Below are 11604 nucleotides of genomic sequence, written 5' to 3' on the forward strand. Positions count from 1 at the left end.
GTCAACACACTGCCCCTCCGATGGTCCCACCTCTCACATCCACCAGGGCCTCTCTCTTTTCTCTCTCTCTCTCTCTCTCTTTCTCTCTCCCACATCCATCTCTTTTTATCTGGATGCATTACCTCCTCTGTCTCCGCTCTGCTTATTCTCCCTCTCATCTTTATTTTTGCTGCTGTTCCCCTGTTAAGACTATGATTTAGTGCTTGAAGCACAGGAGCTGCTGTCACAGGGGTTTTAGCAGTTGAATTAGATTAAGCGGAGCACAACAAATGCTGGTGGGGATGAGTTGGCTTTTCTCGGCAGCGTGGAACTGTAAGCCTTTTTTCCCTCAAAGACTGCGGAGATGCACAAGCGGTGTGGCTTTCAAGGTACAGGGTGAGATAGAGGGGCTAAACTGTTCCCCTTTTGTCTCACACATGACACATCAACACTTACATGAATGATTTGACAAGATTAGCTTAACCGTGAAGCAAGAGGAAAATGAGATGTATAGCACTGTGCTGTACATTCGAATGCAACGAAACAAAACAATATGTACAGTACGGCTTTGCGCCGACATGAAGATGCAGTTGGAGGTAGCAACAGGAAGTATAGATTCAGCTTTTTTGGTATTTTAAACTCTAGGTGGAAACCTTATCGGATTGGGCATGGCGGCTCAGCTGTCTGCGTGCATAGTTTCTGCACATGTGTATTCACATGTTGTACAGCTCTGAGCGCTGAAGCGTGCATGATTTCATATCTGTACATGTAGTGTGCATTTTGAATGTGATTTGTGTGTGTGTGTGTGTGTTAGTGAGAGATAGAGAGAGAGAGAGAGAGAGAGACCCCCATTAGTCGCTCTGGCCCGAGGCTGAATCCCTGATGATGTCAAACAGTGTAGTAATGGTCCTGTATCTCCCCCTCTGTCCTCTGGTCCGCTCATCCTCTCCTCCCTTCCTCCATGGATCTCCACCCTTCCTCTCCTCTTCGCTCCATCACCTCGTCACTTCGTGTTTTCTCCACATCAACACACCCATTGTATATGCACACACACTCATTTTTGGAAACTGCCAGGTAATTGGGAATTGTGAGATTGTCTCATATTCCCATAAAAAAACTAAGCCTGCACTCTTATTTCATCATTTAAACAACAGTGTTGTGAGACCACACAGGCTTTTAGCATGTAATTGAAGTACATGGCCAGATTTTGAAAGGTGGCTCTGAAAACACAGGAGGCAGCATATCACAGGAGTAACCAACAACTTCTGCTCTTTGAAAACTATACTTGGCTGTAGCTAGCTGCCGTTAGCTCATGGCTTGATTGACCCAGGAGCCCGTGGTCCTGGATTTTGTTTGGAGAGCTGGAATATTTTGACAGCTTACTTGGTGAAGTCAGGAGTTATTTTGACCAAACCAGAGATGATTGAGAAAAGACAAAACCTGAGACTGTTTTGGAGAGTTTTATTTCATTTAAATCGAGTTTGAACAATGAGTCCAGGAGGCAGTTACACTTGTCTTAGTTCGGTAGAAGAGAGGAATTGAGTTGAGTTCAGAGGGTGTATGGTTATATTTTTTTGTTTACTAAGTAAATAGAAGTAAGTTTGTTTTATTTCTTGACATTTTGTGAGTTTATTTTGTTTCATTCATTACGCTAATAGCTGGCATTTATATGTCAAGTGAAACAACGGGGGCTTTGGAGATATCGCCTCTTGTGGTACAGAGTGGTATTTCGACACAGGAAGGCTAGCTGTTTAGCATGCTAACTTCAGTAGACATCTCTGCAACACAGCAGTCAGATGTCTTTCACATAATATCATTGCTGTTGTTTTGTTTCTTCACTCTCTCTTAAATATGTTAGGCTAAAATTGTGGACATAACTTACAAATTGCTCCTTTGACCCAAAAATGTAATATTTACTGAAATGTTTTTAGCCCAAGTCCAACCTGAAGTTGCATATTTATAATTGCTAACCCGACCACAGAGACCTTCTAGGGCAGAACTGACACTACAGGCGTAAGAATAGTGTCAAAGATTGTGGCTTAGTGTCACTGACCAATCTGTAATTTTCTAGTCATTTACAAATAAATGTCATGAAAGAAACTATGTATTTGGTGCTAATTTTAATGAAATAATTTATTGGAATGGTTCACTTCCAATTGAAGAATTCCACTCTGGACCTGAGACAAAAATTTGAAAATTGCTCATAATTTCTCTTATAACTATTTCTGTCTTTTCATAATGCTGTGCTTGGGCTATGGTTAGGATTAGACACAGAAACCACTTGGTCAGGGTTAGGACACCACAAACACCGTTGGAAGTATCCCGAGGTCTCCTATGAAACGCCTGCTTCTGTCGCCACAAACACGACTGGAGATGGCTCAACTTCCAATCCATATATCTGGTTTTAGTTACCATATACATGGCTGGAAAGGTCCCCAGCTCTCCCTAAAATATCCAGTGTATCAGGCTTACAAATTCTGTAACACAGACTTGGACTGCGGTTGCCTGTTTGATAGTCTCCTTGTTTGTAACTCAGTAACTTCTTTTATGTGACTTTTATGTAATCATTTCAAATATTTTTCTCAGATTGCATAGCTTTTTTTCCTGCGAAACTTCCTTTTATTGTCAGGAAATTATCCATTACATCAAACAGAGGTCAGCACTCTTCTGCAACGACACTGTACGGCAGTACGAATGAACACTGTACGCTGACTTACAGCTCCTCGTCTCAGTCCATTGTCACACAGGATCTCAGAAACTTTTGTTAGTGATACCAGCATGACAAATTTGACATTTCCCATTAATTCAAAGCCTCAGTTTCATACCACAGATAGTCTGATACAGGATTAAGAGAAATATGAGTCTGTCTTGTGTGACTGCACTCTAAGAAACAATGGAGTTTGTCCTCTGCCAAAGTTTGCGAAAGAATGATTTTCCCAAGAGATACTGAACACAATATAGGCCTGGAATGTGATAGGATCCAGTCTGCCAACAAGAACTCCTCAGTGGATGGTTAAAAACAGTTTTTTTTCCTTTTTACTTGTTATTACTGAGCAAAGAAATGGATGATCCTAGATGGATTGATTGACGGACGGAGGGACGGAGGGTTGTAGGGACGGATGGACGGATAAAATGACCTAAAAAGGCTCCATCACCAGGAGGCATGGAGTCAGCCAGCCAGAGGACAGCCATATAGAGCCAGAACCCTTTAAACACCATCACAATGCGCTGTTAACTCCCCCGTCAACAACTAGTCCCGACGGGTTGTCCGCATGTGAGGGCAGTGAGATGGACGAGTGGAGGGAAGGCGTCGGAAAATAGATGACAGAAAACGAAAGAGAAGAAGTGGGGTGTGTGCGCAAGAACGAGGCTTCTCCTGTCTTGGCCCTAATGGTCCAAATGAGGCTGGGGTAGAGGAAGGGTGAGGATGGGGGTGTGTGGTGGGACTGGCAGTGAGGGGGATAGAGTGGGGATAGGCTGAAGGGGTCTAAGCCTGGAGACTGAGGCAGAGCAGAGCTAAGTGACTCAGGCTCAACACCATATGAGCTGGCAGCTTGTCACATCCCAGCCCATCACTGGGGGACTGGATAGCAGAGACTGTTTCACCGCAGAGCAGCTCCCATCACTGCAAATGCTTCTCCACACATGTGTTTAAGATCATTTCAATGTTTGTTTGTTTGTTTTATGTAGAAATGTATAGGGTTAAAGTGTAACATGTGAATTTGCTCCAAGTCATCTTAACAGTGTTGACCTTGAGGGGAACGGAGAGCTAGAGAGTCCAACATGGTGGAATCCACTGTAGCTTATTAGCTGTGGTGCACCATCCGTGTTGGATATTAAAGTGCAGTGCACTCGTGGTGTGAATAAATTGTAAAATTACTGCACCCTAATTGACCCAGCTAATGTGTCTGCCAGATTTCAATTAGCAACCTAGCTAGCATTCAATTTCCTCAGTAACTCTTAATCAAATGAAAATGACGTCAGTTACCATTCTTGACCAAAATACATGTAGTAGCAACCTATTGTGACTTGACAAGTGTCAGCATGTTCCCAGCTTGCTAGCACCAGGCCTCTAGCAGCATTTATGCTAACACTGTCCCCATTTTTAGAATATTCTATTCCACCATATAGGAGCCAAGCTGACACCGTTTTTGAGGAACCTTTCCTTACAGCTTATGGTCACTGTTGCAGGCTACCCGACACTGAAAAGCAGCTGCAGTTGATTTTAATCGTATTTACCCACATGTGTTGATCTAACCCAAGACAACTAATGAGGACATCTAATCGTGATTTTAAAATATGTTTTATAAAGAAGTGAAATGCATACCTTAAGTGCCCCGATGCAATCCTAAATGATAGCTTTTCCATAAAGTAACACGTCTTTTGCAACACACACACACAGACACTTGCCCACCTACACCTCTCAATTACCCACCACCTAAAAATTGCATAGAGTGCAATATCAGATTTTATTATACTGTTACAACTGTCTCGATCTTCGTATCGCATTAGATTTTTCTATTAGTGTGCTACTGAGAAAAGCTACATCAGCCTCTGAGTGGTAATTAGAAATATAATATATGAGTGTCAACAGCATGGATTTCTCTGATCTCCGTGGTGGACGGGATGAAAAACAAAGTCAAGCGTTGTCAAGGATAAAGGCGCAAGAAGGGGGAAAAAAAAACTGCTGTAATTGTTGGATGCGGATGAATGATTTTAATTCTTTATGAATATAAAAAGCAGCAAATTAATGACCCATGATGCCCAAACAAGAGGAAAATAGGCTGGCTATTAGATGATATACTAATTGATTACTTAAGTTGTGGTCTTAAAATAACCCTGTGAATGTGAGCGCCAGGAAAATGACCTTGTGTTTTCAACTGTCAAAAAAAAAAAGTCTTTATACATCCAGATACTGCAGACTCACAGATTCCGTCCCAAAAGTACAGTGCGGTGATAAAGATTTCCTCTCAGCGCGTCTCACATCTCATTTAAGATCCTGCATGGGAAATTCTGTGTCTCTCTTTGCCTCCTTCTCTCGTTTTCTAAGTGAATCACACACTGTTTACGCCGCCGTCTTCAACACGCACTTCTTTGTCTCTCATTGGAATATTCATGCCAATTAAAAGCCTGCGCCTAAAAATAGACAACTATGATTATGTTGGCAGGGAGCAGAGATCCTGTATGAAAATTAGTTGTGTATTATTAATGAAATGAGTACAGAACATACAATTTATTCTTACGTTAAGTTATTCAGCGGGGTCGGGCTTGTGGTTATTGCTCAGAAGCTGTTTAGGCGAACTCATGGCATCTCAGTGGAAACTAATTGAAAATTCTACCCAGGCTCTCATCAAAATGGGAAAAATGACTGTTTCTAAATTAAGTGCAGGGGATTATGTGCTTGATTTTTTTTTTTTCTTTTTTAAATTAACTGTATTCAAATACCGGTAATTCCCCAAAAGAAAATTCTCCAAAACATGATTATGAGACAGCCTGAAATAACAGCGCAGATAAATGGTCATGTGCTGGATGTATTTAGCAGATTCAGTGTGTTTGTCAGAAATGTTTTAACTTTTAAAACACGATGCAGGCAAATAAAGAGCCTTCAAGGAGCATTTGTGACATGAAACACATCTAACTCAAGATAAAACAAGACAAACGTCAGCCCACACACCCAGATATAATGTTAGCAGCTAATGTTCCTGCAAAACACAGAAACGTGGTTGACATTTGTACCAAACGTGGCATGTCTTCCTCACAGTATATGCTTTTTAGCTGACTGTCATATTCGGCGGCGGAGGGAAGACGGTGTCGTTATTACAAGCCCCACGCTGCCAATCGAGCGACCGCAGTTCAAGCCTGTGAGGACATCTAAAGCCGTATTTGTGGCGATCAAAGTCGCTATTGGTCACAGGAAGATGGACCACCTCCAGCCGTTAATGTGCTGACAATCATTTTAGAGGCAACCAAGTGCAGCTATTTTTTACAGAAGGTCGGATCATCTCCAGCTTTTGTTGCGGCAACCAGAGTAGGTTTTTATTTCACAGGGAGTCAGGGCATCTCCAGCCATTTTTATGGGCACAAAACCAGGTGTTTTTTTTAAGGAGACCTGGCGATATTTGCAGATGTTTTTGTGACAACCAAACCGTCTTCTTTCATAGGAAGTGGGACAATCTTCAGCCTTTTGGTGGTGACCAAAGCCAATCATGAAAAGTTGGACCAAAGCAGGTATCCTTTGCCAAAACAGTATTAATGCTTTGAGATAAATACCTAAAAAATTGTCTAGCTACATCATGAAAGAATTTTGAGAATCTGTGGTTTTGCAGAAGTATAAATAGTTGACATTTATTCTGGCGATTGGGTTGACGAATGCACAGAAACAAAACACAGTGAATAAACTTTAATGATTCAGCTCAGTTGGTTTCCTGCCAACTTTACCTCCCCGACTTCTTCCACTTAGATCTTTAAATCTGCAAACAGGATGACTGGGTACACCTCACTGCCAGTTCCCACAGTGGCCATCAGGTCATGTGATCTACACACAGGTGTGTGTTGTCACCAGGTAAAGATATCTGCCGGCCTGCAATGGAAGAAAATACACCAGCGCTCGCCTCTCCTGGGGCTAGAGTTACAGCCCGGTCGTTGTGTCTTAGCTAACAGCAAACTGAACCCTCACTGCTCCTCTGTCCGTCCTGCATTAAGGCTGCCTCTCTTTCCTGTACGTCCTCCTTAGATCCTGGTCAGCCATGTCTCTGGTTTCTTTCCCTGCTGCAGTCACAAACTTTTACTTGAGTAAGGTTTTGAAAGCAACTGTTCCACAGATTTTTCACATGTAAGTTTCATCAGCCAAATGTACTCAAAGTTTGAAAAGTTGAAGTTTTGCAGAAAAATGTTTGCTGATGTTTTTGGGGTAATGATACTTCTGTATTTCGCTGCTGTAGATTTCGGGACATACGACCGTTATCATTCTTCTTTTCAGATTGTGTGGCCCATCTGTACCACCCACTGCACATTTGAAGAACACACCTTGATAAACCCTGTAAATTCTCATCTGGTCTATTCATCTGACATATGTGCTGGTGAGTGTATCTGTAGCTGACTTAATAATGACGTTTTGCAGCATCATGAGAAATGACCCGCTGCTGGTTCTCTAAAATCACTGGACATCTCACTGCAATTACCTTCTCTTTGTCCGGCCTTTCTATTTTTGCTTGTGTGTTTGAATGTCAGTAGGCTTATTATCAATATGCTTTGACCACTATGATGCTGTTTATACTGTAGTTATATGACCAGAATACCACAATCATGGATCCATGGTTGTTTCAGTGTTGTACCACGATGCAGTATTTTCCATAAAGAACATATTTTATAAATAAAGTCTGGCCACATGTGTGGTGTTAAAATGCTGATGTTAGAGATATATATCTGTAAAAAATAAAAGCTCTTAACAACTTAGCAACTTCAAGGAGCCATTATCACTGTCACTCATACTCAGGACATTGATTTAAGATTGTTTTGTCAAAGATCTTTACAGTTTGGTTTCCTTTCAACATCACAAAAATATCTAAAGTTCGGTAAGCTTGAGGTAAGAAAAACTTACATGAGAAGGTAGTTTACTTTGGTGTAATGTATTGCTATAGGTGTGGAATAATTAGCCAGAATGAAGCAGTTGTGGAGGATGAATTTTGAAGCTGCTTGTGTTTATTATTCTTGATATGAGGCTGATTGAAGATTAAAGCTTGCATTTTGGCTATTGAAGCATATTTATGTTGGATTAAAACATTCAATAAATGAACTAAAATTATCGACAGAATTGAGGAAATTAGGATGTTATATTAAATACGTCTATGTGCAATCCTGTTGAAAGAAAAGTTTGGAGGCTGTGTAAAACATGAAAAAAACAGAACGCGATAATCTGTTTCCTTTTTCTTTTTTGTACATATACGCAATTAGAAGTTATATTTAACGTTTTATCTCATCAACGTCAATTTATTTATTTATTTTTTTAAACATATGCGTCTTCTGAATTTGATGACGGCAACTTGTTTCAAACGAGTTGGACAGGAGCAACAACAAAATGTGGGAAGGTTGTGGGAAGCTCCAAAAAACACCTGTTTGGAACATTCCACAGAAAAACAGGTTCAATGGTAACAGGCGATAGCATCGTGACTGAACATGAAGAAGCATCCTCAAAAGGCTTAGTCGTTCACAAGCATGGCAAGCGTTCTACCCACCTTTTTTTTTAAATCAAGGTTGTGTTCTGTTGCAGAATAGCTAGCTTTGGGCTGTCCTGTCGCTTAATAGCACTTTGTACCTCAAGAGGTGATAGTGAGTCCCTGTAGTGTCCATGTACCCTGAGTCCAACTTGAACGAATGAAAAAGTAGTGCTGCCCTGAGGATGCATCAAGGACGGCCCGTTAAAACCTGGATATAGTGGAAGCGGAGCCCTGTTCATTCCTAGGACAGCTGCTCAGTGGCGCATGAAGCCAAAAAAAAAGCTCGACCTCATGGCTATAGAACTACCCAGAACTTCTGTGTTGTGGGGCACATGGAATGAAAAATGTATCTTGCGTTTTATAGCTGCTTCTTTCACAATGTTAGCTTAAGGGAAGGAGTCTTTTTGGGCCCCAGTGCATCACGTGATGTTGTGATCACACGGTTCGGCCCCTGTGAAAGTTGGCTTCAAGACTGGCGCTCTTCCGGAGGGATTGGGTTTTATTGATGCTGAACTGCATTGTTTCTTCAAGACTGGCTATGTATAAAGGTAGCTAATTGTACAAAGTTACTGACAGTTATAATATGTTTGCTATGTTAGCTGTGCACTAAACACTTTCTGGTGATCTGGTCTATGCTGCTCCCGATTAGTTTGGAGTGTAGAGTTCTTACATACAGCACCTTTAATAGGTTTGTACATGAGTTGTCGGGTATCAGGAAATAATCATTTTACTCTCAAAATTAGCTTCAATTCTGAATTGTTCAGGTTGTTATATATCATCCTTTCTTTCTTTTTTTTCACATCAGATAGCAGAACATTTTCTTGGATACAGTTTTCACTCAAAGACAAATGACAACGAAATTTAAAATCTTTGTGTTTTTTTTCCCAATAAAAAGTGTCCTGCAGCATGATCACAAGCAAGAACAGCCTGTGATGAAGTTAGTTTAGAAAACAGGGGAAGGAAAACAAAGACAGAGGACAAAGCGGTGGGAAGAACGAGAAGAGAAGAGCTTAGGTGAGAGAAGGAGGGAGAGAGAGAGAGAGAGAGGTGTCCATGTCTCTCATTCTGCAAATAAACAAAAAGTAAACACCGGTGGAGGAAACACCGTGTCACCCGATGCTGCTCACCGCTCCTCCACCTGCCCACTCAGGTTTCCCAGAAGGCCATTCTGCCAGCCACAGGACAAAAGCGGCGCAAAAAGCCAACACCTCTTTCCTCCCGGGGCACTCGGAGACAATAGAGGGAAAAAAGCGATACAACACCTTTGTTTGCTGAGATTAAAACATGTTGCATTCCCTCCCTCTCTCTCTCCCCAGAGGTAACTCTACCGGCCGAGAGATGCAACTGTGAGTGAACTCTCTCTCTCCTTTCTTATAGCTCATAAACTCTGCCTTATTATTTCCGTGTTTCCTATTGTTTGGGTGGCATTGTTGCGCATCTGGTGACGTTGTGATTAGCAGATCAGCCTTGGCACACGGTGAATGAGCGAGCCGATCCTTTAGTGGGGCCTCCTGTCTGATACGGGTATAAAGTTGGTGGTGTGACTAGACTTGCTCTCCGGCCTGATTGTTAATGAAACTGAATAGCTGTTGAAATAAAAGATTACCTATCCTTAGCCTTCTATGTGGGGAATCTGACTCTGATGATAACATCTCAGGAATTCACGCGTGAACATGACATGTGCACTGATATTACTTTAATTATATTAAAGTAATCACTGAATAATTGCCTGATCCCTGTGCTGTGATAACAACACTTTTATTTTTATGCCTCACATGCCCGGAAGAGCGAGACAGCTCCTCTCGGGCTTGGCAACAAGTCTTATGCAATCCCCGTGACTGTTATTACTCCACAAAGTCAATCGCCGACATGTAAGGCAACATCAAATCCACCAATCTATCACTACTGTGGCGGCAGGGAGGTCGGCCCCCGAGACACGCACTCTCTCCACGGGGGGTTTCTGCCAATCTGGCAACCGCAGTGGGAGGTCTCACTCTCATCAGCGCTGTAGGATCCAGACCAGTCATCTACCTTTCCTCAACCCCCCGTCTGCACACAGGTTTTAAAACAGAGTTAGCAAATAATGCTCCTGCAGTTTAAAACATTTCTCCTTTGGTTTTGGGTTTTATTAGAATTACCTTTCTAAAAACAAACAGTCCCAGTTTGTGAAAAATTCTGTTGTTGTTGATTTTCTGAAATTCAATTACCCTCAATTGTTTAGGTGTGATGTCGAGATGCAGAGAACTTCTTCTTTTTTTTTTTTTTTAATGGACACTCTTCATTTTGAGTTGAAAATGAGAGTTCATTTTTAACCTTGTACTGTAAATACTGTTAAGTTCAGTTTTTTCTATTTTATACATTACTTGAGTATTTCCAATTTATGCATATTTAACAGACTGCCTAACAAGGAAGTAAAACCTGAAAGATGAAAACTGAACTGAGCTGATCAGGTGCCGTATTTGAATGAGATGTGGAGATGTTCTGTTGGTTGCATTCTTCAATGTCACTGCTAAATGTCACTGAATCCCAAACACTGGATCTTTAAAATGCTCAGAAAAAGGAAATACGAGTATCAGCTTCTAATGGACGAACTCCATCTGCAGATGAAGACCATGTGATTCAGTCTAAAGCTCCTGACAGCCACTAAATGGCCCTTGTGGTTCCCCTTTCTCTATAGCTTACTGCTGTCTTGTATTCAGTCAACATCCCGACCCAACACTAACAAATAAAGCAAAGTTATTTTGTCTCCAGCATGTAAGCAAGAACCTCAGAGCATTGTCCACATATTTCAGATTCAGGTGGCGTCTAGACAAATTCAGCTCTATTAAGCTGGTGAACTGTGTGCTTGCACAATCTAATGTAACTCTGCACAAAGTAGCTGAGGGTGTCTCTCCTTGATGGTTTACAGGATCTCAGACTGTTGAGAAAAACAACCCTCCTCGCTCACATAAAGCGCTCATTCGTTTACATTGGCTTGTGGTTTCATGTGACTCTTAAAAAGACATCAAACCACACAGGCCTATGGCTCTCAACGCTCGCTCTTCTCTGACAATGGCGAGAGGATAAAACATAAGCCCCTCTCCTCGAACCTTCCCACTCTCTCCTGCTACACAAACAGTACGCCCATATAATGAGGCCGGGTGAGAAAGTGTAAAGTGGAGGTGTATTGAGGGGCCGTGTAAGCCGGTCTAATCCTCCTTCACGGCATTTGTTGTGTCATTAGGGCTCTATGGGTTGTGGATCCTGTGACACGGGCCCTATTCACTCCTGTAGCCCTCAGCCAGTTTGCTGCAGAGAGCTACTGTTGTGTTCGGAGCAGCGGTGGATTTTCAAAGGTGGGAGCGCACTCAAAGGGCTCACAGGAGCTCCCCCGGGGGTCCAACATGTGTTCAAGTCTGGTCACACACAA

The sequence above is a fragment of the Sparus aurata genome, chromosome 5 (assembly GCF_900880675.1).
Source record: "Sparus aurata chromosome 5, fSpaAur1.1, whole genome shotgun sequence".
NCBI classification, from domain to species: domain Eukaryota; kingdom Metazoa; phylum Chordata; class Actinopteri; order Spariformes; family Sparidae; genus Sparus; species Sparus aurata.